Source organism: Mirounga angustirostris, unplaced genomic scaffold (genome assembly GCF_029215605.1).
Source record: "Mirounga angustirostris isolate CCGP_5_RB_7025 unplaced genomic scaffold, mMirAng1.0.hap1 SCAF_10, whole genome shotgun sequence".
NCBI lineage: Eukaryota > Metazoa > Chordata > Mammalia > Carnivora > Phocidae > Mirounga > Mirounga angustirostris.
The window spans coordinates 29,267,795-29,281,980 of record NW_026991718.1 but is presented as its reverse complement, the minus strand read 5'-3'; the positions used below and the strand labels follow the sequence as shown (position 1 = coordinate 29,281,980).

The 14,186-nt window shown below is 45.6% G+C and overlaps 1 protein-coding gene across 2 annotated transcripts in view; it reads right to left on the bottom strand.

The window, feature by feature from the left end:
• VIT (vitrin) overlaps positions 1-13,920 on the bottom strand; it is a 102,018-nt gene extending 88,098 nt beyond the window's left edge. Inside the window, exon 1 of one of the 2 annotated variants that reach the window (XM_045884408.3) lies at positions 13,687-13,920. The gene's annotated coding sequence lies outside the window, so the exon portion shown is untranslated. The remainder of the gene's footprint in view (positions 1-13,686) is intronic. The other variant, XM_045884409.3, reaches the window with a different exon arrangement.
• Between the last annotated feature and the right edge of the window lie 266 nt (positions 13,921-14,186).

Genomic DNA, 14,186 nt, shown 5'->3' with positions numbered 1-14,186 from the left:
TCGCATGCTCTAACTATTGCCCTTTCTGGAATACCTTCCACTCCTCATCTGCCTCTCACAAGCCTATCCGAGGTTCAGCTCATGGGCCACCTCTTCCTTGTAAATCTCTCTGACCCCCTAAATTCAAAATGCATCTTCTTTCATGCATCCATTTAATCATTCAAAAAAAGTTGTGTGTGTGCTCTGTGCTAGGCAGAGAGGAGCAAGATGCAGGTCCACTCACCAAGTTGCCTAGAGTCTTCTAGAGGGAGTCTGATGCACCTTCCTCATAACTAACAATGATGGAGCACATGACATGATGTCAGTGATATATTAATTCATTTGATGATCTTTTCAACAACCTGATGAGGTGGGGGCTACTTCCTGCCTTAATTTTAGAGGCGGAAATGTGGAGGCATGCAGAGGGTGGGTACTTTGCCCAAGGTCACATGGCTGGGAAGAAGAGAACTGGACTTCAAATCAGGCATCCTGATCCCAGAGCCTTGCCTTTGCATTTCACCACTTGCAATGGCTGTTTCATAATAAGCAAGTGCACTTCCCTCAACTGTTCTGATGTAATTGGTCTGAGTTGGTATTGATACTGTTTTAAAGCTCCCCAGGTGGCTCCCCTGTGCAGCCAGAGTTGAGAATCTCTGCTGAAGAGCAAACAGTAATGGCAGAAGGGGTGGATGGTCAAATAGGCCTGGGGTGTGGGGATCGGAAGGAGCTTGAATTAGTTGAACTGGCAGGTTGGAACACAGTGAGTGGTGAGGGAAGGACAGGACCCAAGGGACTGAGTAGATTCAGGAACTGGGAGCTGCTTCGAGAGGCTAGGAGAGGATTTGGACTGTTGAGAGGAAAGAAGGGGCCATGTTGGCCTTGAATGTCACACCTGAAGAATGTACAGTTGATCCTTTAGGCAATAGGGAGACATGGAAGACTTAAAAAATTATTTCTGCATTCATCATTTTTAATAAGCCCCCTAGAGGTTTACTTGAGCCCCTCACTTGCAGAAAATCTGCCCTAGTGGGCGTGTAAGATTTATGCAATGCTGGTGTGTGTCTGATCTATGACGCTACAAGGGGGAGTACCTAACAATACGCTTTGTCCACAAGGCAGAAAGAGCCAGTGTCCATCTGGAAACATTTAATAGTTATGCGAGGCTTGTGCTTTGTTTCCAAAATGCCAAAAATCCCCTGAGGACCGACATCTCTGAATGGGGAGAGGCCACATCTGCAGCCTTTCTTTCTCCATCTCTGCCTGATGTAAAGCCTCAGCCACTTGTCAATGGATGTGGGTTGATCTAGTGAGGTCGGAAAAAGGAAGACTGGTCCTAGGAGGGGCCTTTACAATGTGGAGGTGGCCTTGATCTGCATATAAACCTTCACACCGATCATATTCCTCTGGGCTGGGCCTGAAACACTGCATTTCCTGTTGCCATGACACCAGCAGACACTCTTACAATCCCCAGGATTTTGTGAAGGAGAGGGAGAGAGACAGAGAGAGAGGGAAGGAGGGAGGGAGCACAGAAGCGAGCCAGAAAGCATGGTGGGTTTTCTTTCTTTCCTTATTTTCCTTCTCTTTCCAATTCCTCCCTTCTTTTATCTTTTTGGTTAAAGATTTATTTATTTATTTATTTTAGAGCGGGTGGGAGGGGCAGAGGGAAGAGAGAGAATCTTAAGCAGGCTCCATGCCCAGCAGGACACAATGCAGGGCTTGATCTCATGACCCTGAGATCATGACCCGAGCCACCGTCAAGAGTCGGACGCTTAACCGACTGAGCCTTCTTTTGTCTTAAAGAAATGCCAAGAGAAATGTGCAAGCCAAATAGGCAAGGGAAGCAGGGGAGGTTTTGCCTTTTCTCCATGTTGGCTCCAAAGAATGTACCAGGCTACTTGAAAATGTGCTCTCCATCAGGCTGTGTGGACTGGACGCTGTTGGCTGCCTAAGCAGGGCAGCCGCTTCCCCACTTCCTCTTTCCTGACACAGCCCCAATTTGATAAGAGGAATAAATCCACACAGATGACTCAGAGGAAGCTGATCCATCCCCAGCTCCTGGGGTGGATCCTGATTCCAAGTCTCAGCTAAAGATTGTTTATATATATTCTCCCCCTTGCTGGGGATTGCCTCAGAACCTCAGCTTGAGCCCATCAGCACGGCATCACTCTCCACGGGATGGCGCCTGGTTCAAGGGTGGGCTGTGTCCTGAGGGGTATCAGGCGCACAGAATGGAAAGACTTAGTCCTATGTTTTTCAGGGAGAGAGGCTGCCTCCCTTGTTGGTCTGCTGGCAGCCATCTTGTGACCATGAGACAAGTCAGTGTGAGGAACGAGTCAACACTAAAAGGTGGAAGGCAGCCAAGTGAATCACAGAGAAACGGAGCTGGAGCTCTGCCTGTCTTGTGCCCGGAGGCTGGGCCCACCTCTGGACCACCTGATGTGTGAGATAATGTATTTCCTTTTCAGTTGGCCTTGCAGGGAAAAAAGTATTCCTGACTGCTTCCTAACTCACAGCACCTGTCTTTTTAACTGGAGAAGACTAATAATGCCGGAGTCTGTAAGATGCTTTCTCAACAATTCTCGCATCTGAATTACCTAAGAACCTCTTGAGGAGGTAGAATGGACATTATTCTTCCTATCATTCCAGGCAGTGAAGTGACTTGTCTAAGGCCAGATCTCTATTTTAGTCTCATGCTCTTTTTACTATATCAAACCCCTCACATAACTATTATTGTAAATTCCAAATAATTCTGTGATTTATTATATACTATTATTATAAAATTAAAACTCCACTCCTCATTTGTGTCGTATTTTGCATGTTTAAATGTCTGGTGACATCTAGGATTTTAATCTCTAAAGACACCTGAAATAAATGTCTCAAATATTATAGTCAGATGCAGAAATAACACTAGCGGAAATTGTGTGTCTCGGCTGGTCTGGCAAGAAAAGATAACATAGGCCAATCAAGAGCTCCCTTGTGATTTTGGAATCAGGATCCTGAAAGCCTTGAAAACTATGGGAGCCAACCTGAAGGCCATGTGGGGTCCTGAATGAGACGGAGAAGGTGAAGCCAGAAAGAGAGGAGAAGAGAAAGCCTGTGGCTCTGGGAGAAGCAGGGCGAGAAGACGCTTTGGTTTCTGGCCACTTCCCACGTCCCATTTCCAGTCTGAAGGAGGTCCAGCTGGACCCAGTCTCCTTGCACATGACATAGATGTTTCTGGGCCCTTTTACTCCAGCCAGTTGGAGTTGGTTTCTATTTCCTGAAGCTTTGGTTCAAACCCTTTTCATCTCTGTTGTTTTAGTTATCTGTTTCCCTGACATGATTAGTAGGAAAATGAAAACAGTTAAAATGAAAAGGGCTCCTGTGCCCGCCTATCATTGGTAGCACCAAGCTGGGGTCTGAGAGGTTGTGTCCAACTTGGGAGCAGGGCTCTGGGAAGAAGTGTGACAGAGAGTCCTGTAAGCTGTGAGGACAGCCCCAGAGAATGAGGAACACAGCCTGCACATCTGGAATGCTCTGGGAGGCAAACATGGAAGTGGGTGACCTTGAAACTATGCTGTCAGAATGTCACTGTGGAGTTCCCGGTATGTTGATGACCATGGTTCACAACCAGGAGTGATTTTGCCCCCTCCCCTGAAGACATGGCAATGTTTGAAGACATTTTTGGTTGTCGTGATCCGGGTGGGGCCTCTACCTCTAATGGGTAGAGGCCAGGGATGCTGCAAAATATCCTGCAGGGCACAGGACAGCCCCCACAACAAAGAACTTATTATCCAGCATGACATGGGCATAGTGTCAGGGTTGAGAAACTCTGATTTGTGAGAATTTTTTTCCCCCAATGTGTTTCTGAGAATGTCATGCTTACTGATTTTCCAACCTAGGAATTTTCCATCAATAAAGGTGATTTTTTTTTTTTTTATAACTAAGATATGAACAACTCAGGATCTCTTTCTCCAGGACCACTTTTGATCACCACGTACCATCAAGTCAAATCCTAAAGCAGCGATGTTTACTCGTGGGCAGTGGGTGGGTTAGAGAGGTCATCCCTGTGTTCCATGACTGAGTTATGTCTATGCCGTCAGGTTCATTGATCCATGTGGCATGGTTCTACATGTCAGAACACCAAAAAGGGACAGCCTTTTTTGGTGTGCATGTTTCAGACCATCATTTTGTATCTCGTTAAGAACCTGACATATGGTAATGCTTACCACATCCACAAAGCCTTCGACCAATAGTGATTTCTAGTGAGGCTGCAAACAGTAATTACGTCTCTGAAGTGGTAGTTTAGATCCTATATTGCCAGTAGGAAAAAAATACTAGTTTGCAGGCATGCCCCCAAATGAGCTCTAAAGAACTGCTTCCAAGAGTTATTTATCCTCCATAATAGAAGGGCAGTCAATCGGGGGAAGGGCTGAGGACCTTAGTAAAAGACGAGGTGGACCATGACCACTCCTCTCAGTTACTCTGGAAACGGTGTGTGTTTAAAAGATTCTCATGGAGCTTTGGAAGAGGAGCTTCTCTCATCAGAAGCTTCTTTACCTAATGTGTTTGACACTGTGGAGTAGTCCTGCCTCCTCCCACTGGGTTTTCTCCCTTGGGCTTTGAGGTTTGTGGTTGCCAAGGGGCCATCCACTGTGAATTTGGAGCTCTGTGTTTGGATCAGTCCAGCTGCGATCCCCAGAGCCTCGACGGGCCCGAACACTCTGTGCTTTTTGGTCTGCCTTCAATTCTGAGGCACAGAAAAAACATTCTTGGGTCTCATATAGCCTTCCAGCTGAGGTGGGAAGGAAGATGAGGGTGTGTCTGTAAGGTCCACAGCATCTTCCCGTCAGCCTCTTGGTAACGAGTGGTTTCATCGCAGATGACAGGGTCCTAGCTGTCCCCATGCAGTGGAGAGGCAAGTGCAGGGCTGTGGGTCAAAGCACATTCTTGAATCCCAGCAACCACAGGCTCGGGGTGGGGTGGCGGGGGAAGGGAGGGTGTGGAGGGGGGCAGTCACTGTGGCTGAGCAATTGAGGGGATGGAGGATTAAGTCCCAGCAGTTGGGGAGAACCAGCAGAAGGAGTTGTTTTGAAGCAGGAGACCCAGGGAGCTCTGAAGGGAGCCATGCGGCATCAGGCTCCAGAGGCCCTCTCCAGACCATTCTCAGCTCTGCTGGAGCCTTCCAATCCTCCTTCACGTCCCTCCTGACAGTTTTGGCCCTGCTGTCCAGTGGCCTGTTACATGAGATGGGATTGGTCTCTTTGTTCTTCATGGGAAGTTTTAGAAGCTTAGAGTCCACTCCAATGACAACAGTTTCATTTGTTGAGTGCTTACCATATGCTCCCCACTACACATGGCCATCTTGTTTCATTATCACGATGCTCCTACCAGCTAAGTACAATTATGCCTATTTTTCAGAGTAGGAAATCGAGGTTTAGAGAATTTAGTGAGCTGTCCAAGGACAATGGACGCAGAGCAGCACCAGAATTCCATCCCAGGCCTCGCATTTAACCCCATTCACTACTCCATTCTACCACTCTCCAGGATGGGTTCACCTTCCTTTTCACCTTGACACATATATCCGAGGCTTTTTGAAATACTCTGTTGACAATAGTTCAAGATGCACGCTCAAAAATACAGACATTGTGTGATACAGTTGTCTTGACTGTAAGGTCAGGAGATTTTTTTGAGTCCTATCTGGGCATGAACTCACATAGAGCTTTCTCTCTCACACAAATGTTATTTAGGGTAAAGTGATGCACCAGGCATATTTTTAAGTTTAACCAGGCATAACACACCCATCTAAATAAACATTGGAGTGTATTGTAATTGACTGTGTAATGAGATGTTAAAACCTTCTGTCTTAACTTCCCCTGAGACTACATGAGATCTACTTCCATGTTCCCAAGTGGTCTCCTTGACAGTCGTCTCACGACTGTCTGTCCCCCTGCTCCCCTCCTGCATCTGGGGACAGGGAGGAGGAGGGAAAACGCCAATAACTTTCTCTAAAGCAATTCCTGCTGTCCAGTCTCCAGCTTTCCTCTTGGCTCTGCCAACTGTGGTATGGTCTGGAGGGAGGCAGGCAGCCAGGCATCCCGGCTCTTGGTCACTATCTTTGGAAGTCCAGCTTGGATTTCCAGTAGCCCCATTTGAGATGACTGAGTGGTTGTGTCTCTAGGGCTTGGGGGCACAGCGGCCTGGTGTCTGGCTCATGATTCAGACATCTAGAGGAGAGGGAAGAGCTTGTGGCAAACCAGCCTCTGTGTCAGCATCAGCCTGGGATCACTTTAGGTCCTGCCCAAGCCAGGTGCATGGAGGGCTGAGGAGGCCACAGCAGGAGGTACAGGAGAGAGGGAGTGCTGGGTGTTCAGAGGCTGAGCAAGGAACCCCGTAAGCCCCCAGCCAGAGCAGATCCATATGTAACAGCACCTGGGGTTCCCAACAAATGGGGAGCAGGGCCCCAAGTGAACAAGAAACCCCTGTACGTGCCTGCTGAGCCCAGGGAGCCCGGGGGCCAGCTTACGTCAGTATCCGCTTACAAGGCCCTTCAGTCCCCTTACCTTTCCTCTCTGTACCCACTTCAACTCTAGACATGAAGATACTGTTGTTAGCAGCCAAGGGGAAGAGGGGTAGAGGCACAGAGCAGAGAAAGAGAGAATCCAGTCCTGCTCCCCTCCGCACAGCAGCAGTTAGGCCCAGGGGCAGGGTGAGACTTGAAACTGTGAATGCCACTGTTCAGTGTTTAAGCATTACTTAAGTGTTACATCCATATTCATGACCAAACTGATTGTTTGGGGGTGTAATTGGGCAAGTTCTTTTTAAAAATTCTTAGTGTGGCCTGAAATATTAAGGGACCTACTCAGATTTCATCCAGGGCAGAGGCAAGAGCCGCAGGTGGAGTGTGTGAGTGGGCAGTGGGGGGCTCCTGGGGGAACTTGAGGAGCACTAGGATAGTGCCCTCCGCATCCACTTGTCCAAGTACTTCCATACGAACTTTCCTCTTCACTCTGCCTGCTCCAGAGACCATGGCCCTCCCAAGCATGGTGCTACCTCAAGGCCTTTGCATTTGCTCTTTGGTCTGCCTGGATTGTTCTTCCCCCAAGTACTCACATAGGTTGCTCCATGGCTTCCTTCACCTCTCTCTCTCTGTTTAAATGTCCCTTTATCAGACATTTATCTAACCATGCAGTGCAAATCATCACTTCATCTCCCTGCTCTGTCCAGCCTCTTTAGTCTAGGTTTTTCACAGCCATAATACCACCAATGCTCCCCAGATTGGCAAGCTCTAGGGGAATGGAGACTATTTTGTTCACTCTTCTTCCCAAGCATGTAGAATTATAATGGCACATGATGGTGGCCCAATAAATATTTGTTGTTCCTGTCATTCAGTGTTATCTCTGCTTCCCCAGATTCCTTTTACCTTTTGGACTATAGATTCACTCACTCTATTATACAAGCAAAGCCAGTCTGAGCAAGCTGACTCGCACCTTTACTTCCAAAGCCTGTTTTCTGTCTGGGACACAGGAACCGGAGGAGGGAATTCACTTAGCATTGAGATGCCAGTGACCTGATCTCTTGGAAACTATACACTGGGTTCCCCTGAAGGAATAGTTTCTCTCTCTTTTTTTTTTCTTTTTGAATCTGAGAAGAAAGAATGCAGAGAGTCCCTTCCCACTATAGCCTGAAGGGTGGTTTTTATGAATTTTTACCACATGTCCACATAAAACTTTAACCTTTCTTTCACTGAGGGAAGGAATTTGAGAAATTTTTACTAGAGTCTTGTCAATGTAGAGACCCTTATCGGGGAAAGGGCTTCTCTGAAGTCTGAGTCATTAGGAAACAAGTTTCTTTCTGTGCCTTTCTGCTAACTTAGCACTGGAGTGAAGATAAAGGACACCTTTCGGGAACCGGCTACTCCTAGGGCTTAATAACGAGCTCTGCACCTCAGCCTTCCCCTGAGAGTCAGGTTCTACCCGACACACCTGAAAAGTGTCCTTAAGCCAGGAGCTCATCTAAGAACGACGGAAATAAAAAAACCTCTGTCCCTCTCCATCAGGGTTACTCCTGTGTCTCTACTTGCAGGAAGGAATAGTTTCTTTGGAATTTACTCGGCTTGAAGACAATGTTTTCAGGGATGGCAAAGATTAATTTGGTACGGTGACAGAAAAACCAGGAGCATGTGTACTCATTGCCTGGTAGGTTAAGAACATGAGCTTTGGAAATAGACTGCTTGGGTTTGAGGTTGAGCTCCGTCGCCTACTAGCTGTGTGACCTTGGACAACTTAACTTCTCAGTGCCTCAGATGTCCCATCTGTGGAATAGGAGTAGTTACAACCTACCTCATAGGGTTGCTGTTAGGATTAAATGAGTGAATATATGAAGAGGGTTTAAACCAGTGTCTGGCACACGAGAAGAGCTGTGTGGGTGTCAGCAAATATGATTTTTTGTTGTTTGGTGTTGGTTAATCGTGAGTACCGTCATCAATCTCGTCATTTTTAGCTCATCCTCTTGCAAACATGGTGCATTTAGACTCCAGCTGAAGACTCTACAGAGGCAAAGCTGCCCAGGTTAATTATGGCTGATTTGGGGACTTGTTGGTGAAGGAGCCACATGGGTTTGTGACTGCCATTGAGCTAAATTCTTCTAGGGCTCCAGAAAGGGAGTGATTCTACACCCGTGTTCCTTCCTTCTCTCTCAGAGATTTATAAGGATCTTCAGCCCATTCTCATGGAAATCTTCTAGATGATGGTAGGACAACTGAACCAATCAAATAGTGGAGGAATGATATCTAGCATTTTCAAAAAGAATTGAAAAAAGCATCCAGTGAAGTAATAGGAAGCAGAAAGGAGCCTACACAGTTTTTAAAATTGTAACATCAAAATAAAACACAAACACCAAAATAGTCCCTAAACTGAATCTAAACCAAACTAGTATTCCTTTTGTTCTAAGACCCGTGGCTTGTAGATTTGACTCAGAAGAGGACCTTGGCATCCCATTATCTCAGTTCACCTTTCTCCCTGAGGATATTAGCACTGGAATGTGGCAATGGATTTCAGCCGAGCCACAACATCTGCTGTGTGGGGGATTTGCCTAATGCAGGATTGCCACATGATGTGCAGCTTTTATAGGTCTCAACTCAGAGCATCGCTTGGTGCCTGCTTTGTGCACTCCCCAGGCAGCCCCGAGCACTTCAGATAGGCAGTCTCTAAGGAGATTTCTTTAAGATTTGCAATCTGTTGAAGTGGAAAAGTTTTCTAGTTGATTAAAAACAAATTCTAAATCCCGTATCCACAACTGTTTGTGTAATGGATGAGGTAACCGTAGAAAAATGCAATAAACAAGACCAAAATAGTCTTTGCTCCATTGTGAACATGGACCTCTGGGAATCTTGTTGGATTTTGGTCCTTCACTTCCTGGTCTGCAAACAGGAACTCACCTAGGTGATCTCACACTGACTTAAATGTGTGTGCATGTGTGTATTCTTTAATTAAAATTTTATTCTTCAGTTCCAAAATTTGTTTGGTTCTTTTTTATGTTGTCTGTGTCTTTGTTGAACTTATTTTGTTCTTATGTTGTTTTCCTGATGTCATTAAATTCTTTAGCTGTGTTCGCTTGTGAATTCTTTGTCAGGTCATTCATGCATCTCCATTTCTTGAGGGTCAGTTAATGGAGGTTTCCTGTGTTCCTTTGGTGATGTCATTTCCCTGGTTCTTCACGATGCTCATAGCTTTGCGTAGGTGTCCAGTTACCTCTTCTAGACTTTATGGCCTGACTTCAGTAAGGGAAGGTTACTTTGGTCAGGTGTCCTCACTGGTGGGTCGAGGCATGCTGGGGCGCCCCGTGACCCTGGGTCCAGTGGGGCTTGTGGTGCCTCTGGGTCCAGGGAGGTGTGGCTGCTGGGGTCCCCAACCTTGGCAACCGGGTAGTCCTTGGTGAGCATGTTGGGGGTATCTGCAAGGGCTGTTCGGGTCCTTAGAGACCAGGGTAGGCAGTGGTGACAGCCAGAGCTGGTGGTGTGCACGCAGGAGCTGCAGGGGTCAGCTGCAGGGGCCTGGGTCGCGACAGGGGCCAGGTGCAGACACATGTGTCGTGGCAAGAACCAGGCCCTGCTGCTGGCGCTCTAGCAGGTATGGGCCCCTGACTGTCCTCGTGCGCTCCCGTGGCTGCAGGGTCTCGCCACGCGCTGTGCACAGCGGTGGAGGCTGGTGACAAGAGTTGGGCCAGCAGGACACAGGTGCACCCCCTGGAGGGGCCAGCTGCAGGTGAGCCCAGGGATGCAGGCAAGTGACAGGAGTTAGGGCCGGATCCGGGCTGACAAGGGGCTGTGGAGGCCCCGGTTGTTGGCGTGCACTCCTGCAGCTTAATTAAAAATTAGGAACCAGCACAATATCCAACAGCCATTGCTGACACCACAACTAAATTTGTCCTGCTCTACTGCTCCTTTCTTTCTTTTTTTTTTAAATTTATTTATTTATTTATTCATGAAAGTCAGAGAGAGAGAGAGAGGCAGAGGCAGAGGGAGAGAAGCAGGCTCTCCGCCTAGCAGGGAGCCCGATGTGGGACTCGATCCCAGGACCCTGGGATCATGACCTGAGCCGAAGGCAGACGCTTAACCGTCTGAGCCACCCAGGCGCCCCCTCTACTGCTCCTTTCTTTACCTATTCTCTGCACTCACAGAAGCTGCTTATCGCCACATGCACAAGGACCTGTCATACCTGTAAAAGGTAGCAGGTTCCCTGGGCAGTTCTCTAGCTCCCCCTCTGTATGTTCAGAGGGCCAGGAATACCACCACCTCCTGCAAACCACAGAGGGACCCATTCTTAGGCAAGGAGAGGGGGGCCCTTGGGGCTTCTCGAATTACAGGCATCACAGAAGTTGCCTCTCTTGCTTATCACTGGCTGATTGATGAATTAGCTCACATCCTCTGGATGAAGAAATGGCAACACATTTCTAATAATTATATTAATATCACATAATTTCACAAATCTGTTTGCTTCCCACATCCACAGGGTTAATGTTTAAAAGTTTGAAGAGTATTACAATTGATTTGTTTCACAGCTGATCGGATTTCTTCATTCCAGCTACATATAATAAAGAAAATATTTGCTAACATTTGGGTGCTGACGGAGTACCAGCACCAACAGAAGCTTTTTGCCACAATCCTATGAGGTAGGCACTAATAACAGACACCTTTTACAGATGAGAAAACTGAGGCCCAAGAGAGCTTAAGTAACTTGCCGAAGTTAACACATTTAAGAAGTGGTGGGTCCTCCTGCCAGACAAACTCCCACAGGATCCACATAGCCCAGGAGGACCACTTGGCCTTGGCCTTGCATGGAAGGCCTTAAATTTAGATATTTGAAACTCTCTCTACACAAGGGTACACAGGTAGTCATAGAAATGCACCAGGAAACTGAAAGAAGTCTGTTATACAACTTGGCCCACACTGTCCTTAGTAACATATATATATATTATAATAATATGGTAATATAATATATACACATGTATATACATATATACACACTTACGTTATATTTATATAATATGCAGTTATGGTAGATTTCATTTTTGTATACTTCAAAAAGTCATTAGTTACGTAAACATAAATATTTTAAATATGCCACAGGTTCCAAACCCCATTTTGCTACTTCCTCACTTTGTAATGTATAGAAGCCTGGCCATGTCTTGACATTGGCGAGGTCCCAGTGCATGGAACCATAGCATTAGGAGAGAAACTTAGAGACGATCTTGTCCAACTTCTTCATCTCCTACGTGAGGAAATGGAGACACAGAGATGTGGAGTAACTTCCCCAAGCTCACACAGCTGGAATGCCCTTCTCCTGACAGATCACCCACCGCCATTGCTACCTGGCTTCTGCTTCCAAGGAAGCGAGCAGAGAAGCTACACATGTGGCCACAAGTAACATCCTGGAGGCCACGAAACATTTATTTTGAGACCAGTGACTCCTTCCAGTGTAATCTGGTTTTGAATATGGGATGGGGGCGGGGGGAAGATTACTTGTCTATAGAACTTTCCAAGTTTCAAAACCCTATTGGAGCTGAGAATCCATATTGAAGCTCATGACCACCGTGGGAGGGATGTGGGCAGGCATTGCGGTTTCTCCTTTGCAGATGGGGAAGCGAAAGTCGGGAAAGGTTGCTCACCTTTCCCCAGGTGACTCAGCCAGGTAGTGGCAGAACTGTTACCCTTACAGGACTCCAGGCTTGCAACACCGCGCTAACCCTACTACTTTCCCGCGTCCCGGTACGTCTGACAGGAATTACAGACAAGAACAGCACAAGCATTTCTGTCTTCCCGATGCTATTCATAAACCATTTTAAACCCAGTGTGTTTTTTTCTGAAAGAAACTCTTCTTCCTGTAATCAGTAACTTGGCAAAAGAGATCCCTAGATCTTCTAAATGATATTCCTAGAGTGAACGCTATTTCAGGATGGATACTAAGCATTTCCAATGTTCTTTAGGTGTTTCCTTTCCGTGGTGAGGTGTAAGATATATTCAAATCAAGCTTAGTCTGGGAAACCAGCACATTGCAATTAAAAATGCAGCCCTTTAGTCTCGCAATTCTCTGTCTAAAGCCCTTTTACAAAAGAGGGTATTTTAATTCAATAAATAACAGACAGACACGTCCAACTTTCCTACCGAAGGAGGCGTAGTCACCCCTTGCAGCTAACGTACATAACAGAGAAAATACACAAACAAATAGCGTTTGATCTTGCTTTGCTGCAGGGTGTTTTCATCTTTCAAGAGATGGAGGGAAAAACAACCTCAGAACTTTACCACCAAAGCTTCCAAATTTATTGCAACGCAACGTAATGGCAAAATGCTATTTTCTTAACGCTCACATTTTTGAATAACCACCACAGCCAAGAATGCCTGGTTTTATTTTTACAATAAACCCAAAGAAAATCTGGAATTCCACTCTCGATCTGGGGATGGCAAAGATGCCTGGGTTTTTTGGAGGAAAGGATCGAGTCTAACTATTCAATCTTATCCTCTCTGTTTAACCTGTGCTTGAGTCATTTATCCCATGTTTATACTAGTTTGACACAAATCATACTTAAAAGAGATTTGTACCCTGTTTCCCTGGGCAAATTTGAGCTACAATAGTAGACTTGACAATACCAGCCTTTTCTCGGGCTTATCAGTTAAAGAAGCTTTCAGCCTAAGAAAACACTTCCAGTAGAAACAAGATACAGAATTGTACAACTAGCCACATTCCACTGAGATCTGTCTGAGTAGAGAGAAGTTTAGATCCACACTAAATCATTTCTCTTCACTTAGCATCAATGTGTCCTTTTCTCATACTGCTTTTCATACATTGTTGGAAGCAATTTGTTACATTGCTATCATATTCCATAGAGGAAGCAAGGTATAAAAAAGGGTAGCATAATAAAGAGACTTATGTCATACTTTCCAACTTGTCTTAACCATAATAACATTGGTTTAAAAATACAGTCAAAAATCTTGTTCTAATCTTATCTCAGCACAATTCATTTATAGTGGATCTACATAATATTAGTTGTTTACAAAGATGTCAACTCCCCCCACCCCCTCCCAATTCTCCTGAGACTAAAGTTTGTACAGACTGATTACTTGCTCAAGGTATGTATTGTAGTTTCTTAATGATAAATACATTTTAAGGTTTTTATAATAAGAAATGGAAAGCAAACTATCTACATAGCTTAGTAATTCATCAGACATACCTTGTTTGAAGAGAGCAATTTTTTTTTCAAAAATTTTCCACCACACAGAATGAATATCCTTTTTTCCTTAAGCTTTTCTGCATCACAAATCCCATCCAAATTATTCTAAAGAAGAAACAAGAAGAGGTCCAAGCAACTTTTCTCTTTTCTCAGAGGAGCTAATCAAACATTCCCATCAACCTCTCAGCACTTTGAAAAGCACATTTTAGCCACACACACACACATGCACATGCTCACACACACACACACACAGCTTCTCACACTGGTTTTAGTGCTGAATTAGGCGGTCCTCTTTCAAATTTCCACTCCCACTTGCTTTTCTTTGGGGTAAGGATTTCTAAATATTCTTTTCTAGCCTAAAGCACACATTTTCAGTAAGCGAATTCTATAATTAGAAAATCTAAAAAGTGGAAGAGAAGTGCCTCAGTAAAATGGGAAATAAAACGTATACTTTAAAAAGGACTTAACACGGGGCAATTAAATTTTCTCTTTCTTTTTCA